Source organism: Microcaecilia unicolor, chromosome 9 (genome assembly GCF_901765095.1).
Source record: "Microcaecilia unicolor chromosome 9, aMicUni1.1, whole genome shotgun sequence".
NCBI lineage: Eukaryota > Metazoa > Chordata > Amphibia > Gymnophiona > Siphonopidae > Microcaecilia > Microcaecilia unicolor.
In genome coordinates this window covers 64,938,237-64,953,621 of record NC_044039.1, presented here as the reverse complement: position 1 = coordinate 64,953,621, position 15,385 = coordinate 64,938,237, and the positions used below count along the sequence as shown (strand labels likewise).

Below are 15,385 nucleotides of genomic sequence, written 5' to 3'. Positions count from 1 at the left end.
GGTACATTTGTCCCTATACTGCAGATTAATTCCTGGGCAAGGTTTATTACACACCTCTAAATTTAACAGAGCAATGATAACATACATTTTCACTACTGAAATATTACATGTAAATCTCTAAAGATTGAATTGCTTGTAAGATCCTATCTTCAACTTAGAAAACAGGATCCAGCAAACTGCAATCTCAAAATGAAAGTGTTATACCATGCAATTGATGACTACATTAGTTGCATGCTGCTTTAATACTGCAACACCACAAAAGGTCATGTGAATTAGAACAGTAGTTTATTGTAAATAAGTGCAATTTGAATAAGGGAAATAACTACTTATTTTATTTGGATTTGGTTTTGGATTTTTGGTAGCTCAAGGCAACTTACATTCAGGTACAGTAGATTCTTACAATGAAAACTGTACTAGAAGAAAGAATATCCTAAAATGAGAAGCAGTGCTAGGTCTTTCTTAACTTTCAAGTCCACTGATAACCAGGATATTAAAAGTGAAGATACTTACCTTTAGCAGGTATTCTCAGAGGCTTCACATTCTCACAAGTGAATAGACAATCCCTCATCGTCCGGGCCGGTAGAATACCAAAGAAAAAAAAGAACAAGAGCTTTCTGCAGGGTGAGCAGCACTGCAATGCGCATGCACGAGTGCCATCCCACCCGCAGCGCAACCATGCCTCTCAGTTTAATACGAAAGGAAAAAAAGAAATAAAAAGTGAAGAAAAAAACAACTCTATGGGGAGGTGGGTGGGATTGTGAAGCCTGCTATCCTTGGAGAATATCTGCTACAGGTTAGGGTTACCATTCGTCCGGATTTCCCCGGACATGTCCTCTTTTTGAGGGCATGTCCGGGGCGTCCGACGGATTTTGCCTGCACCCACGTTTGTCCGGATTTCTGGACAAACGTCGGCGCGGGTGCGGGCAGGCGCGTGCGTGTGGGCGATCGGCGCCGTGGTAACCCTACTCCCGTCCCCTCCCCTTCCTTACCATGTTCCCTGGTGGTCTAGTGACGTCTTCGAGGCAGGAAAGAGCCCCCTCTTTCCTGCCTGGAGCGCTGCCTCCCCTGTCTATCATCCTCCTCGGTCTGGCTGGGGATTCAAAATGGCCGCCGAGAGTTGAACTCTCGCGAGGCCACTTCAACTCTCGGTGGCCATTTTGAATCTCCAGCCAGACCGAGGAGGATGCAGCAGGCAAGGACAGGCAGCGCTCCGGGCAGGAAAGAGGGGGCTCTTTCCTGCCCCGAAGAGAAGACCCTACTAGACCACCAGGGCTAGATAGTAAGTGAGGGGGGGAACCATGTGACGGGGGGGCGGGGAATAGAGGGGCGGAACGAGGACCCGAAGGGGGCGTGGCGGGGGCGGGGTATGAGGCGTGGCGGGGGCGGGGTAGGGGGCGTGACATGTGTCCTCTTTTTCAGAGGACACAAAATGGTAACCCTACTACAGGTAAGTATCTTCGCTTTCTCCGAGGACAAAGCAGGCATACATTCTCACAAGTGGGGAATCCGTAGCATCCAGGCTCACCCAAAACAACAGTGGTTAATTAGGCCGTGCAACAGCAAAGACTTAACACAGATTAACCTGAAACTATATACAACTAGATGAGGGTGCAGCCTGGAACAGAACAAAACAGGCCTAGGAGGGTGGAGTTGGATTCTAGACCCCAAACAGATTATGCAACACTGACTGCTCAAACCGACTGTTGAGTCAGGTATCATGCTCAAGGCAGTAGTGAGATGTGAATGCGTGGACTGAAGACCATGTCGCAGCTTTGCAAATCTCTTCAATGGAGGCTGACTTCAAGTGGGCTACCGACATAGCCATGGCTCTAACATTTTGAACAACAATAAACCAGTACCCTGTTGCTTACTACTTAATAATTATACTCTTTATTTAAATACACCCAACCACCCATAAAATTCTATTGACCCTAGGAGCTCACTCACACAAGCCACACATCCTAAATCCTATATTCTTCATACTAATTACATTGCACCATTATATCCACTATGTATGCACATGCAAACATATCAATACAATATATTTATTTATGTTACATTTGTAACCCACATTTCCCTCCTATTTGCAGGCTCAATGTGGCTTACAATAGTGCCGTAGAGGCGTTCGCACAGCTGTCAGGAATCACCCAAACTGGAATGGATATGAGTTTGGGTGATTCCTGACAGCTGTGCGTGCAACCGCGCCTCTATTTAACTTCCGGTATTAGCATTAGCGCCATTTCAGGTTCAGCGGTTTGATCCGAAGGGTGGCCCCCATGGACGGTGTATCCCCATTGGAATGGGTTTGAGTATGGTTCCTCCTGATGAAGAACACTTCGGAATGCGAACTCGCATCGCAGAGCTAGAGGAACTTGAGTGGAGTTGAAAGTAACCGGAAGGGGTTTACTGTGGTCCCGCATGGAAGCTCCCACCAAGCCAGAAAGTGGTATTAAGGAAGCTGGGTGTTCTGGCGTACAGAACCGACTCCAGAGACCTGTTGGCCAGTGTGTGGGTGTTTTAATTGCAGCGGATTAAGAGATTGGCTTCGGACTTTGTGATACATTCATAAGTCAATGATAAACATGTGCTAAAAAAGACTAACGGGAGACCTTATTGGTCCTTATTGGGGCACAACAGACACAGTTCCTTATTTTCATTGTATTGATATGTTTACATGTGCATACATAGTGGATATAATGGTGCAATGTAATAAGTATGAAGAACATAGGATTGAGGATGTGTGGCTTGTGTGAGTGAGCTCCTAGGGTCCATAGAATTTTATGGGTTGTTGGGTGTATTTAAATAAAGAATATAATTATTAAGTAGTAAGCAACAGGGTACTGGTTTATTGTTATTTGTATATTTTGTACTCTGGGTTGAAACAATATTCTCCAGTAAAAGTAAGATTTCTAACATTATGAGCCATGACATGACCCTCCAAAGTCAGCCCAGCTCAGGCATAAGCGAAGGACATGCACTCTACTAGCCAACTGGAAATTGTGCGTTTACCGATAGCAACTCCCCTCCGGTTGGGATCAAAAGAAATGTAAAAAAAATGTTTTGCTAACATAGGGTTAATCATTCTTACTATTTCTAAATTAAATGTAGATTCTTAGGCCTCTCTGAACTGTAGATTCTATGACCTTGTGTACATGAGTTGTAGAATGGGATGCGCCTAGATAACTTGCTTGAGAACCAGACAAGTTGACTCCCAATAGTCTAGAAATGTAACATGCTAGAAAATATGAAAGTGTTGACAGACACAGGCAACAAGCTTTCATTGTATTCCTGCACATAGAAAATGTATAAGAGACACAGGGAGGATTTTTAGAGTCAGACAATCTTTGAACTGTGGTTGGATATTGTCTCTTGCTTGCAAGCAATAAACCTGTTTGTGATTATACCTGCTTGATCCTTTGGGGATTCATGAGTATAATTGGTTAAATTCTTTTAACAAGAAACAAACAACTGAGTGGACTGTCTGAAGGGCTTCGTCCGCTCCATGTATTTATTTATTTGTTACATTTGTATCCCACATTTTCCCTCCTATTTGCAGGCTCAATGTGGCTTACAACAGTACCATAGAGGCGTTCGCCAATTCCGGTATAAACAGTTAGACAGTGATGTTATGGTAGAATAGGGTTCATGTGGAACAAACAAACATATTAGGGAATCATATAGAGGAAGAGTTACGTTATGTTCATTACGTTCTTTGGCTTTGTCGTGTTACTGGCCAACGCTCCCTTGCAGTCCAAGGTGTGCAAGCTGCTTTTGCCAGGATGGGTGTGAAGACAGGGAAAGAATGTTGGCATGACAGTCACTGGTTCAGATGGAACTCTGACACCATCTTCGGCAAAAACGGGGTGCATGCGGAGGACTACTCTGTTATGATGAAACTTTGTATAAGGTGCATCCACTACTAAGACCTGAAGCCTTAAGTGGTGTAGAGAAGTAAATCATTAGGAGTGGCCTAATGGTTAGGGTGGTGGACTTTGGTCCTGGGGAACTGAGTTCGATTCCCACTTCAGGCACAGCTCCTTGTGACTCTGGGCAAGTCACTTAACCCTCCATTGCCCCAGGTACAAATAAGTACCTGTAAGCCGCATTGAGCCTGCCATGAGTGGGAAAGCGCGGGGTACAAATGTAACTAAAATTTAAAAAAAAGTTCACTCACCCTACAAGCTGAAGTAACAGCCACCAAGAAAACCAACTTCCAGGTCAAGTACTTCAGATGGAAGGAATTCAGTGGCTCAAAAGGAGCGTTCATCAGCTAGGAGAGAACGACGTTGAGATCCCATGACACTGGTGGAGGTTTGACAGGGGGCTTTGACAAAAGCAAACCTCTCATGAAGCAAACAACTAAAGGCTGTCCAGATATAGGCCTACCTTCTACACGCTGATAAGCACTAATTGCAGGTCTGTGTAGGACAAAAAAGGGGATCTAGGGCCTCGCTGTCACACCAGATATCAAACCTCCTCCAACTAAAGGCTGTCCAGATATAGGCCTACCTTCTACACGCTGATAAGCACTAATTGCAGGTCTGTGTAGGACAAAAAAGGGGATCTAGGGCCTTGCTGTCACACCAGATATCAAACCTCCTCCATTTAAAAGAATAACACCTCTTGGTGGAATATTTCCTGGAAACCAGCAAGACCCAGGAGACACCCCCTGAAAGACCCAAGGAAGTGAATTCTAGGCTCTCAACATCCAGAAACCCAAAAAAGAGATACCGAATAGGAGGGGAAAGATTAGTAAGCTCGACTCAGGAGAGAGACCTTGAGGTGTTGGTGTCAGAGGATATGAAGGTGAAGAAACAGTGTGACAAGGCGACGGCCATGACTAGAAGGATGCTAGGCTGCGTAGAGAGGGGTATAAACCAGCAGAAGAAAGGAGGTGTTGATACCTCTCTACAAGTCGTTGGTGAGGCCCCACTTGGAGGATTGTGTTCCGTTTTGGAGGCCGTATCTGGCTAAAGATATAAAAAGGCTAGAAGCGGTGCAAAGAAAAGCTATGAAAATGGTATGGGATTTGCATTGCAAACCGTACAAGGAGAGACTTGCCGACTTGAACATATATACCTTGGAGGAAAGGAGAAACAGGGGTGACATGATACAGATGTTCAAATACTTGAAAGGTATTAATCCGCATACAAAACTTTTCCAGAGATGGGAAGGTGGTAGAACTAGAGGACATGAATTGAGGTTGAAGGGGGCAGACTCAGGATTAATGTCAAGAAATATTTTTTCACGGAGAGGGTGGTGGGTACATGGAATGCCCTCCCACAGGAGGTGGTGGAGATGAAAACGGTAATGGAATTCAAACATGCATGGGATAAACACAAAGGAATCCTGTTTAGAAGGAATGGATCTATGGAATCTTAGCGTACATTGGGTGGAGATGCCGGTATTTGGAGAATAAAACCGGTGCAGGGCGGACTTCTACGGTCTGAGCCCTGAGAAAGGCAGGGACAAATCAAACTCAGATATACATATAAAGTATTACATACCATGTAAAATGAGTTTATCTTGTTGGGCAGACTGGATGGACCGTTCAGGTCTTTATCTGCTGTCATTTACTATGTTAGGCCGTGAGAGCCAGAGACTAGAGTTTGGGATGTAGACGTGACCCCTTCTTCTGTGTGATGAGGGTCGGAAAACACTCTAATCTCCATGGTTCTTTGGAGGACAATTTCAGAAGAAGGAGGAACCAAATCTGCCACGGCCAATAGGGCGCAATCAGAATCATGGTTCAGCGGTCTTGCTTGAGTTAAACAAAGTCTTTCCCTCCAGAGGTATTGGAGGATACGCATATAGAAGGCCTGTCACCCAATGAAGGAGAAAGATTCTGACTCTAGTCCGTCGTGGGCCTGAAACCTGGGACAGAACTGAGGGACCTTGTGATTGAGTTGAGTGGCAAAACGATCCACCGAGGGGGTGCCCCACGCTTGGAAGATTTTCCGGGCTATGCCTATATTCAGAACCTGTGTGGTTGCATTATTCTGCTCAACCTGTCGGCCAGGCCATTGTTTACACCTGCCAAATAGGTGGCTTGGAGAAACATACCATAACAGAACGCCCAAAGCCACATCTGGACAGCTTCCTGACACAGAGGGTGAGATCCAGTGACCCCCTGCTTGTTGATGTAATACATCACAACCTGATTGTCTGTTTGAATTAGAATAAATTGATGGGACAACCAGTCTCTGACAGCTTTTAGAGCGTTCCAGATCGCTCAGAGCTCCAGGAGATTGATCTGAAGACTTATTTCCTGGAGGGACCAAGCTCCTTGGGTGTGAAGCCCATCTACATGAGCTCCCCAACCTAGGAGAGGAATTTGGAATAGGAGTCCCAAGGTAAACTGGGTCAAATTGTCCACCATAGAAGAGAGCATACCAGCTCCGGGGACACTTGGATGACGTCCTCTAGGCTGCCCGTGACTTGAAACCACTGGGAAGCCAGGGTCCATTGAGAAGACCTCATGTGGTGACGTGCCATGGGAATAACAGACTATGGAAACCATGTGGCCCAGCAATCTCAACATCTGTGAGCTGTGACCTGCTGTGACGTCCGAACCTTGGAAGCAAGGGAGAGAAGGTTGTCCGCACGTATCTCTGGAAGATATGCCCTGACAGTCCTGGTATCGAGCAGGGCTCCTATGAATTCCAATTGCTGAGCCGGATGGACTTGGAGTAGTTTACAACAAACCCTAGTAGCTCCAGAACCCGAATAATCATCCGCATGAACTCCTGTGCACACTTCTCCAAGATGCTCTTCACCAGCCAATCATAAAGATAAGATTTTATTTATTTTATTTTTGTTACATTTGTACCCCGCGCTTTCCCACTTATGGCAGGCTCAATGCGGCTTACATGGGGCAATGGAGGGTTAAGTGACTTGCCCAGAGTCACAAGGAGCTGCCTGTGCCTGAAGTGGGAATCAAACTCAGTTCCTCAGTTCCCCAGGACCAAAGTCCACCACCCTACCCACTAGGCCACTCCTCCACTCCACATAACACATGAACTCCCAGTCTGCGTAGTGACACTGCGACTACCGCTAAACATTTTGTAAACACCCTGGGGGCTGACGCAAGACCAAAAGGCAACACAAAATACTGAAAGTGGTGTGTTCCCAGCCGAAATCGAAGATACTTCCTGTGGGCTGGAAGTATCGGGATGTGATTGGCTATGCTCTCTAGATTTGAATGATACATATATCATTCAAGTCTAGAGAGCATAGCCAATCATTTTCCTGAATCATGGGAAGAAGGGTGCCCAGGGAAACCATTCTAAACTTTTCTCAGACTAAGAATTGGTTCAGGGCCCTTAGGTCTAGGATGGGACGCATCCCCCCGGTCATTTTCTGCACAAGTACCTGGAATAGAATCCCTGCCCTTCTTCTCCTGGTGGAATGGGTTCAACTGCATGGGCCTTTTAGAAGGGCGGAGAGTTCCTCTGCAAGTACCTGCCTGTGCTGAGAGCTGAAAGAATGAGTTATCAGTGAGCAATTTGGAGGTTTGGAAAGCAAATTGAGGGTGTATCTGAGAAAGACTATTTGAAGAACCCACCGGTCGGAGGTTAAGAAGACACCTTTGGTGAAAAAACATTAACCTCCCCCCAACCGGCAAGTCGTCCAGGACAGACACTGATTGCGGCTATGCTCTGCTGAAGCCAATCAAAAGCTCATCCCTTGCTTTTGCTGGGGAGCAGCAGGGGCCATGGGTGCACGTTGTTGATGAGAACGAGAGCACTGGGGCTGAGTATGAGCAGGATGGCGAGCAGCAGAAGTGTACATATGCCTAGAATAGGAATAGGGGGCACTCCGCGACCTACCAAAATACCTCCTGGATGAGGAGGTAGCTGCAGAAGACGCCCAGCGGGAGAGAGAAGACACGGCATTGGTGTGCTGGTCAGCGACCTCGTCGACCTTCTCTCTGAAAAGATTATCCCCCCGGCAAGGGCCATCCGCCATCCTCTGCTAGACCGAATGGTCCAGGTCAGAAACACGCAGCCATGAGAGTCTGTGCATTGCTATACCTTGAGCAGAGATTCTGGATGCCATGGCAAAAGTGTCGTAAGTGCCCCTGGCCAAGAATTTGTAACATGCCTTCTGCTGCTCGACCAACTGGCAAAATAGCTCTGCCTGCTCCAGAGAGAGCGCATCAACCAAGTCTAACAGCTGCCTCACTGAATACTGCAAGCAAACGCTCAAGAAGAGCTGGTAAGACTGAATACGGGCGATGAGCATAGCGGCCTGATACATCTTTCTCCCAAAAGAGTACAGAGTTCTAGCTTCTCTGCCTGGGGGAGCCAAGGCACAGTTCCTAGTACTCCTGGCTCTTTTTTTTTTTTCTTTAAGTGTTTCAGTACCTCACCACACAGAGTGAATATGCAATCGGCATTATTTAACATGAAATAAAAAAATAATAAGTAAATATCTTAACAGCCTGTTTGTCCACAATTTTGAGAAATTAGATTCCAAGATTAAGGAAATTGAAAAGGAAAACAAATAATATTCAATAGATGCTAGCTCTGGTTCAGACCCCAACCTGCTAGTTAGGGAAGGCTTACTACATTCACATCAACTCTTGCATCAATAAACTTTTTAACTGTTTTGGGTCTATAAACTGAAAATGTTTACCCTCAAGCATTACATTACAAAAACAAGGAAAACGCAATACAAAGTTTGCTCCCAATGCCACCACCCTGGGACGAAGTTCCAAAAAGGCCCTTCGTCTCATTTGTGTAGGCCGCGAGAGGTCAGGAAAAATTCGGACCTTTGAACCCAAAAACAGATTTTCTAAGTGTCTCAGGGAAAGTCTTAATACAGCATTCCTATCAGGCTCCAGCACAAAAGTGACAAGCAAAGTCAACCTCTGCGTAACTATTTCCAATGAGCTTTCAAGGAAAGAAGTAAGATTCATTCCTTCCTCCATTGCAGGGGGGTTTCCTTTCACCACTCCAGTACTCCCGATGTAATAAACCCGTGTAATGGGGGGGAGTGAATTCTTGTCCAGTCCCAAAATGTCCACCATATATTTTTTAACCAGTTCCAAAGGAGAAATTAATGGTGATTTGGTAAAATTAAGAAACCTAAGGTTAAGTCTTCTAGTCTGATTTTCCAGGTATTCTAGTCGTTTATGTAGGAAATCGAATCCTCCCGCCACCTCGGGGTCAGGTCCAACAATGGATGGTAACAGGGGTCCTGCATAGCAGGAGGCCTTGAGGCAGGCAGAGACCCACTTGATGCCTTACTGCTCCCAGTGCCTCGGGGTCTCACAGCAGCCATTCCTATCTCAACTCCCGATACTGGTGCCTCACTCGACCTTGACACCAAAGAACCAGACCGTGCTTCAAAAAGTTTCTTGCGTTGAGCCTTTCAAGAAATTTGGGTCCTTTTCTTCATATGAAGACAAAGGACACAATTTGCCAGGCTAAGGTCAGGCCCGAGGCACTGAATACACCAAGAATGTGTGTCAGTACCCAAGATGGTCCGGTTACACCAGGTACAACGTTTGAAGCCACTGGGAGTCTTTGATGATATGAAAGAAAAAATAGCTTTGGTAAAATTAAAATTCACAATTGTGCCTGAAAAAAAAAGAGGGAAAAGGCACAAAAAAACAAGAGACCAGTCCAAGCAGGTCTAAAAGCGGCCCGCGCTGAAAAACAAAAGAAACTTAAACACGGGCCAAAAGCTAAGAAAAATAAAGGACTTTTTTTTTTTTTTTTAATAATGAGAAAAAATAAAACAAAGAAATAAAGAAAGCAGGAAAAAAAAAACACCACCAAAGGCACGAAAAATTAGCTCCTGGGCGTGTGAGGAGCAACGAGAAGAACCGCTGCTTCTCACGTGGAGAAAACAAAACTGAGAGGTGCTGTCGCGCTGCAGGCAGGAAGGCACTCATGCGTGCTCCAGAAAGCTCTCGTTCTTTTTTACTTTGGTATTCTACCGACCTGGGCGAAGTGAGATCATCTACCCACTTGTGAAAATATAAGCCTGCTTGTCCTCGGAGAATGCCGGTGAGCAGACATGGTCCAGCATTGAATATCTGGGTCTAATTCAGCATGCAGCAGTTTTAAAACTGCTGACTGCTGCAGCCTGAATATCACCCAGAATATATCAATGTCCATAAAAAGCATAATACATCAATGAATCATTAAGGCCCCCTTTTACAAAGCAGCAATAAAATTTTGCACTTACCCTGCATTAATGGCCATAATTAGCATATGGTAATTGCAAAGCCCTTGTATTAAGTACTAGAGGCGTGCCCAGCATCTTCCCATACACTTATCTGCAATTAGGTTAAACCTTAATGAGCGGCATCACCCTATTCTGCATTTGTCAATCAATTCAAGAATTAGCATAGTTTCAAGCCACTGTAGTAACTGTTAGTGCATCTTAACTCCCACACTAATCGCTTAACACACTTTACTAAGAGAGGGCCTAACTCCATGTCAAATCATCCTTCCTCTAAAAATTTCTCTGACTGCCCGCTTAGATCACAATAGGGCCATAATGTTTTCCCCTCTGCTTGAGTCACATGGTATAGGAATTCCTACACTGGGCTGGCAGTCTCAAGTCTCATATGACATGAAAGCATGCGACTAGCATGGGAGTACCTGCACTATAAGGATCAAATCTACTAAGACCAGTGATATTCAAAGTACTTAAGTAAAAAAAAATGTATATTTTAATACCTAAGTACAATGAAGAACATATTAAAAAATTTACTTAAGTGAAAGTAAAAAAAAACTTACTGCCTAATATAATACTTTTTCAGTAAATGACTACATTGAACGCAACTATTGTTAACATTTTTATCCCAAAAATGTTATTGCTCTACCATTCAATCTACTTCGCTTTTTGTAAAACTAAATTTTGAAAATGGCTGTTCTTTTAACTGGGTCTGCAAGTATTGCTCAAAGGAATCTCTGTCTGAAACTCAAATTCTTTATAGCAAAGAAAGCTTTATCGTCATCACTTCACACTGGCCTTGACTGCCTAGCCCACTGGGTAGGGAACCTTGGTTCACCTCATCTCTCTATAATTTCCAACAATTCAAGCTTCTCCTTCTTACCTACAAATGCACTCAGTCTGCTGCCCCTCACTACCTCTCTACCCTCATCTCCCCTTACGTTCCCGCCCGTAACCTCCGTTCACAGGATAAATCCCTCCTCTCAGTACCCTTCTCCACCACCGCCAACTCCAGGCTCCGCTCATTCTGCCTCGCCTCACCCTATGCTTGGAACAACCTTCCTGAACCCTTACGCCAAGCCCCCTCCCTGCCCGTCTTCAAGTCTTTGCTTAAAGCCCACCTCTTCAATGCTGCGTTCGGCACCTAACCCTTACCGTTCAGTGAATCCAGAATGCCCCAATTTGACTGCCCCTATCGGACCGACCGTTCACTTGTCTATTAGATTGTAAGCTCTTTGAGCAGGGACTGTCTCTCTTTGTTAAATTGTACAGCGCTGCGTAACCCTAGTAGCGCTCTAGAAATGTTAAGTAGTAGTAGTAGTAGTAGTAGGGAACCTTGGTTCACCTCATCTCTCTATAATTTCCAACATTAGTTACGTCAATACAAGCGCCGTTGGAGGCACTGCCGCTCATTTGTTGCTTTAGTAGCTTATAGCGCTATTGCTGTGTCTTATAAGAAGGCTCTTAACTGCTAAACAAAACTACTACTCCAAAAAGATCTTCTCTGCACCTAATACGACTATGTTGACTGAATCTCAGGGATTAAACAAACAAGGCAAACCTGCTCCTTCAGCACAGGCTCTTGCGTCTTATTTTGAGGGCAAGGTACTGGCCTTCCATCAGGCCCAGTTTTCCAGTAGCTTCACTACCTGACCCTCTATGTTTCAATCCACTACCTTATCTTCAGAAACTTTCTCCGTTTTTGTCCTTCCTTCGCAGTCTTGCCTGACTCTAGCCCTTCAGGCTTTAAAACCTACTACTACCATACTGGATTCCATCCCTTCACGGATTGTAAAGAACTGTTCTCACACACTGGTCCCATTTCTTCTTTCAATGATCACTCCCTGTCTATCAGACAGCTGCATGCTTCAGGCTTGGAAGACGGCATTTATGTGACCTAAACTTAAGGACCCTTCCAAACTTTCAAGTCGCTGTGACAAGTATCACCTGATAGCCAATTTCCCCTTTCCTACTAAATTGGTAGAATTGTTGGTTTATACTCAGTTGCTTGACTTTGTTAGTAATACTCATGTATTTCACCCCAATCAGACTGGCTTTTGCCCATACCCTTTTAGGTCTAACAACTTATATTAGAACTTATTTGAACCAAGCCAAATCTGTTCTGTTCATTTCCATTGACCTTACTGCTGTATTTGACACTGCAGATCATTTCCTTTTACTTCGCTGGCTCTCGCAAATCGGCTTGGAAGGCACTACATGCTCATGGTTCACCTCTTAATTTGCCGACCATACCTACACGGTTTCTTTTCAGGATTCTCAGTCCAAATCTTTCTCTCTGGTCTCTGGTGTACCACAAGGTTCAATCCTGACCCTCCCCCCTTTTGTTTAATATTTTTTTAGCCCCGCTATTTCTTTTTCAGTCATTAGGTTTTGTATCATTTGTATATGCAGATGACATTCAAGTTCTCAGTACTATTGATCCCTCTGACAACCACAATCATAAGTTAGATACAGTTTGTATCTAACTATTACTTAACCCAGAAAAATCCCGTGCTGTTCTCTTCTCTTCTAGGCCAGCTACTGATCTAGCCACCCTGATTCTCCTCAATGCTGTCCCTATTAGCTGACAGTGTTAAAATACAGCGAAGGGCGACGAAAATGATAGTGGGGATGGGACGACTTTCCTATGAAGAGAGGCTGAGAAGGCTAGGGCTTTTCAGCTTGGAGAAGAGACGGCTGAGGGGAGATATGATAGAAGTGTATAAAATAATGAGTGGAATGGATCGGGTGGATGTGAAGCGACTGTTCACGCTATCCAAAAATACTAGGACTAGAGGGCATGAGTTGAAGCTACAGTGTGGTAAATTTAAAACGAATCGGAGAAAATTTTTCTTCACCCAACGTGTAATTAGACTCTGGAATTCATTGCCGGAGAACGTGGTACGGGCGGTTAGCTTGACGGAGTTTAAAAAGGGGTTAGATAGATTCCTAAAGGACAAGTCCATAGACCGCTATTAAATGGACTGGAAAAATTCCTCATTTTTAGGTATAACTTGTCTGGAATGTTTTTACGTTTGGGGAGCGTGCCAGGTGCCCTTGACCTGGATTGGCCACTGTCGGTGACAGGATGCTGGGCTAGATGGACCTTTGGTCTTTCCCAGTATGGCACTACTTATGTACTTATGTACTTATGTATTGTCATTGATAGTGCACTGACCCTTATTCCTCAGGTATCCTCTGTGGTGCGTCATACTTTTTTCCAGCTCAGACATATTAGATCTTCCTGATGTTTTGAATATACTTGTTCACTCTTATATCACAACTTGAATATTGCTATGCTCTTTATATGGGCTGTACCCAGCGCAAACTCAGAAGATTGCAATTCATTCAAAACACTGCTATTAAGCTCATTACGGGACATAAAGAAGTATGATCATGTTATACCACTTTTGAAAGATGCCCATTGGCTGCTTCTTTTGGACAATCAAATTCATTTTACTGAGAAGCCTTCCTTTCTTTCAGCACTTCTTATTCATTACTGTCCATCTCGTCTTCTGTGTTCCTCTCATCCCTTCATTTCCTGATATTCCCTCTGCTATTGTATGTTGCTCCATTTTTTCAGTGCAAGCACCCCAGTTTTGGAATTATTTGATACACAGTCCGAAAATTCTTCCTATTCTGCTTAAGAATAATTTAAAGACTTACCTTTTTTTGAATGCTTATGAGCACTAACCAAAGACGTGTCAAATACCGGTAGTTGTGATCTCCTATTACTTTTTTTCTTTCCTAACAATATTGTAGTTCTTCTCCTGCTCCTTTTGTGCCAGTATGTCCTGAAAGTCTATTTTGAGTGTGTTTCTTTTCTTCCCCATATTAGTTTTTAAGCTGCTTAGATGGGCAGGATAGAAAATCTTTTAATAAACTTAAAACTTGATTGTTATCATTATCATCTGCATTAGTAGTAATGCTAATTCATCACTTGCATCTTCATCATCACCATCATGCTGTCCAATTACAGAGAAGGCTTTCACAAATTTGAAATCATTGTCTGTTGTTGTCCTAACTATTTTTCATCTGATGGCAAAAACTATTTGAATATCTTCAAGAACTGATACAAGAATGTCAAATGTATGGAAACTCTTCAGTCTTAAGGCCAGACAAGCAGAATATCAATCCAGTGGAAAGTCAAGTCATTTAAAATTTTCCATGGGATGCCCAGCAGTCTGTTATGATAGAAACATACGTCTGTTCACCAAAAATTGCAACCAGCTACATCTCCAGTTCAAAGTGACCAAACTCATCACTGTTATGTCTGGCTGGAGACTAGTAACCAGTTCAACAAGCATAGGCAACTTTACTGTTCTCATAGGCTGTACTCCCTGAACACCAAAATGTAAAATGAGATGATCCACTGTTTGTGTGATAACATTAGCAACAGCAAATTCCTGTTCCAGAGTTTGATGTTTCATTTAGTTTACTAAAAAATTGTCATTTAGGTCTCTCTGCCACTTTTACTTTTAACTGCAAGCTTTAGAAGTAACTAGGTAACAGCAGTAAAAATTGGTTAAATTATTACTTCGGTAAGAGTAACTGATTTCTCCTGTACTTCTTTACAAGTAAAAGTAACAAAACATTTACTTATTTAATACATTTAAACCCGCCTATCCAGCCATCTAGGCGGGGTACAACATAACACTCATACAAAAAAAACAGATAAAAAATGTAAAAAAAACAAAACAAAACATACAATTAATGCCATCGAAACACCTGAAAATTTATATTTACTTAGTTACTTTAGAACACTGACTAAGACACATAGTCAAGACAGCTGAGGAGTTTTGTTTGTTTTAATGGCAACTTGATTTTGTCCTTATCTTTACTCTTACCTCTGCAAACCCCAAGCAACACACACACAAATAAACAAAACAAAAAAAAAAAAAAGCCTTGAAATCGTACTCAGTGATAGCAGAATCCTGGCTCTTTTATTTGTTTGGTAAAAAGGAACACAATCATATATCATTCTCTCACAGGACCTGTGCCCAAAAATGTTCTTGCCAGCAACAGAATGCAAACATGGCAGTGGTAATTTATTTATACAGTCTACAACCAATAAAGTGACAAGACCCTAGATTGCTGTCCTAGGCCCAGATGCACTAAACTTTAACGACCCGTTAAAGACCCTTTAACGAAGAAATTTTCAACCGTAGCATGCATTAAAGGCCATTTTCCGACG

General features: G+C 43.6%; 1 protein-coding gene across 2 annotated transcripts in view; it reads right to left on the bottom strand.

The window, feature by feature from the left end:
- The window catches only part of ATXN10 (ataxin 10), a 699,884-nt gene that overhangs the window by 279,412 nt on the left and 405,087 nt on the right, over positions 1–15,385 (bottom strand). The window lies entirely within an intron of this gene.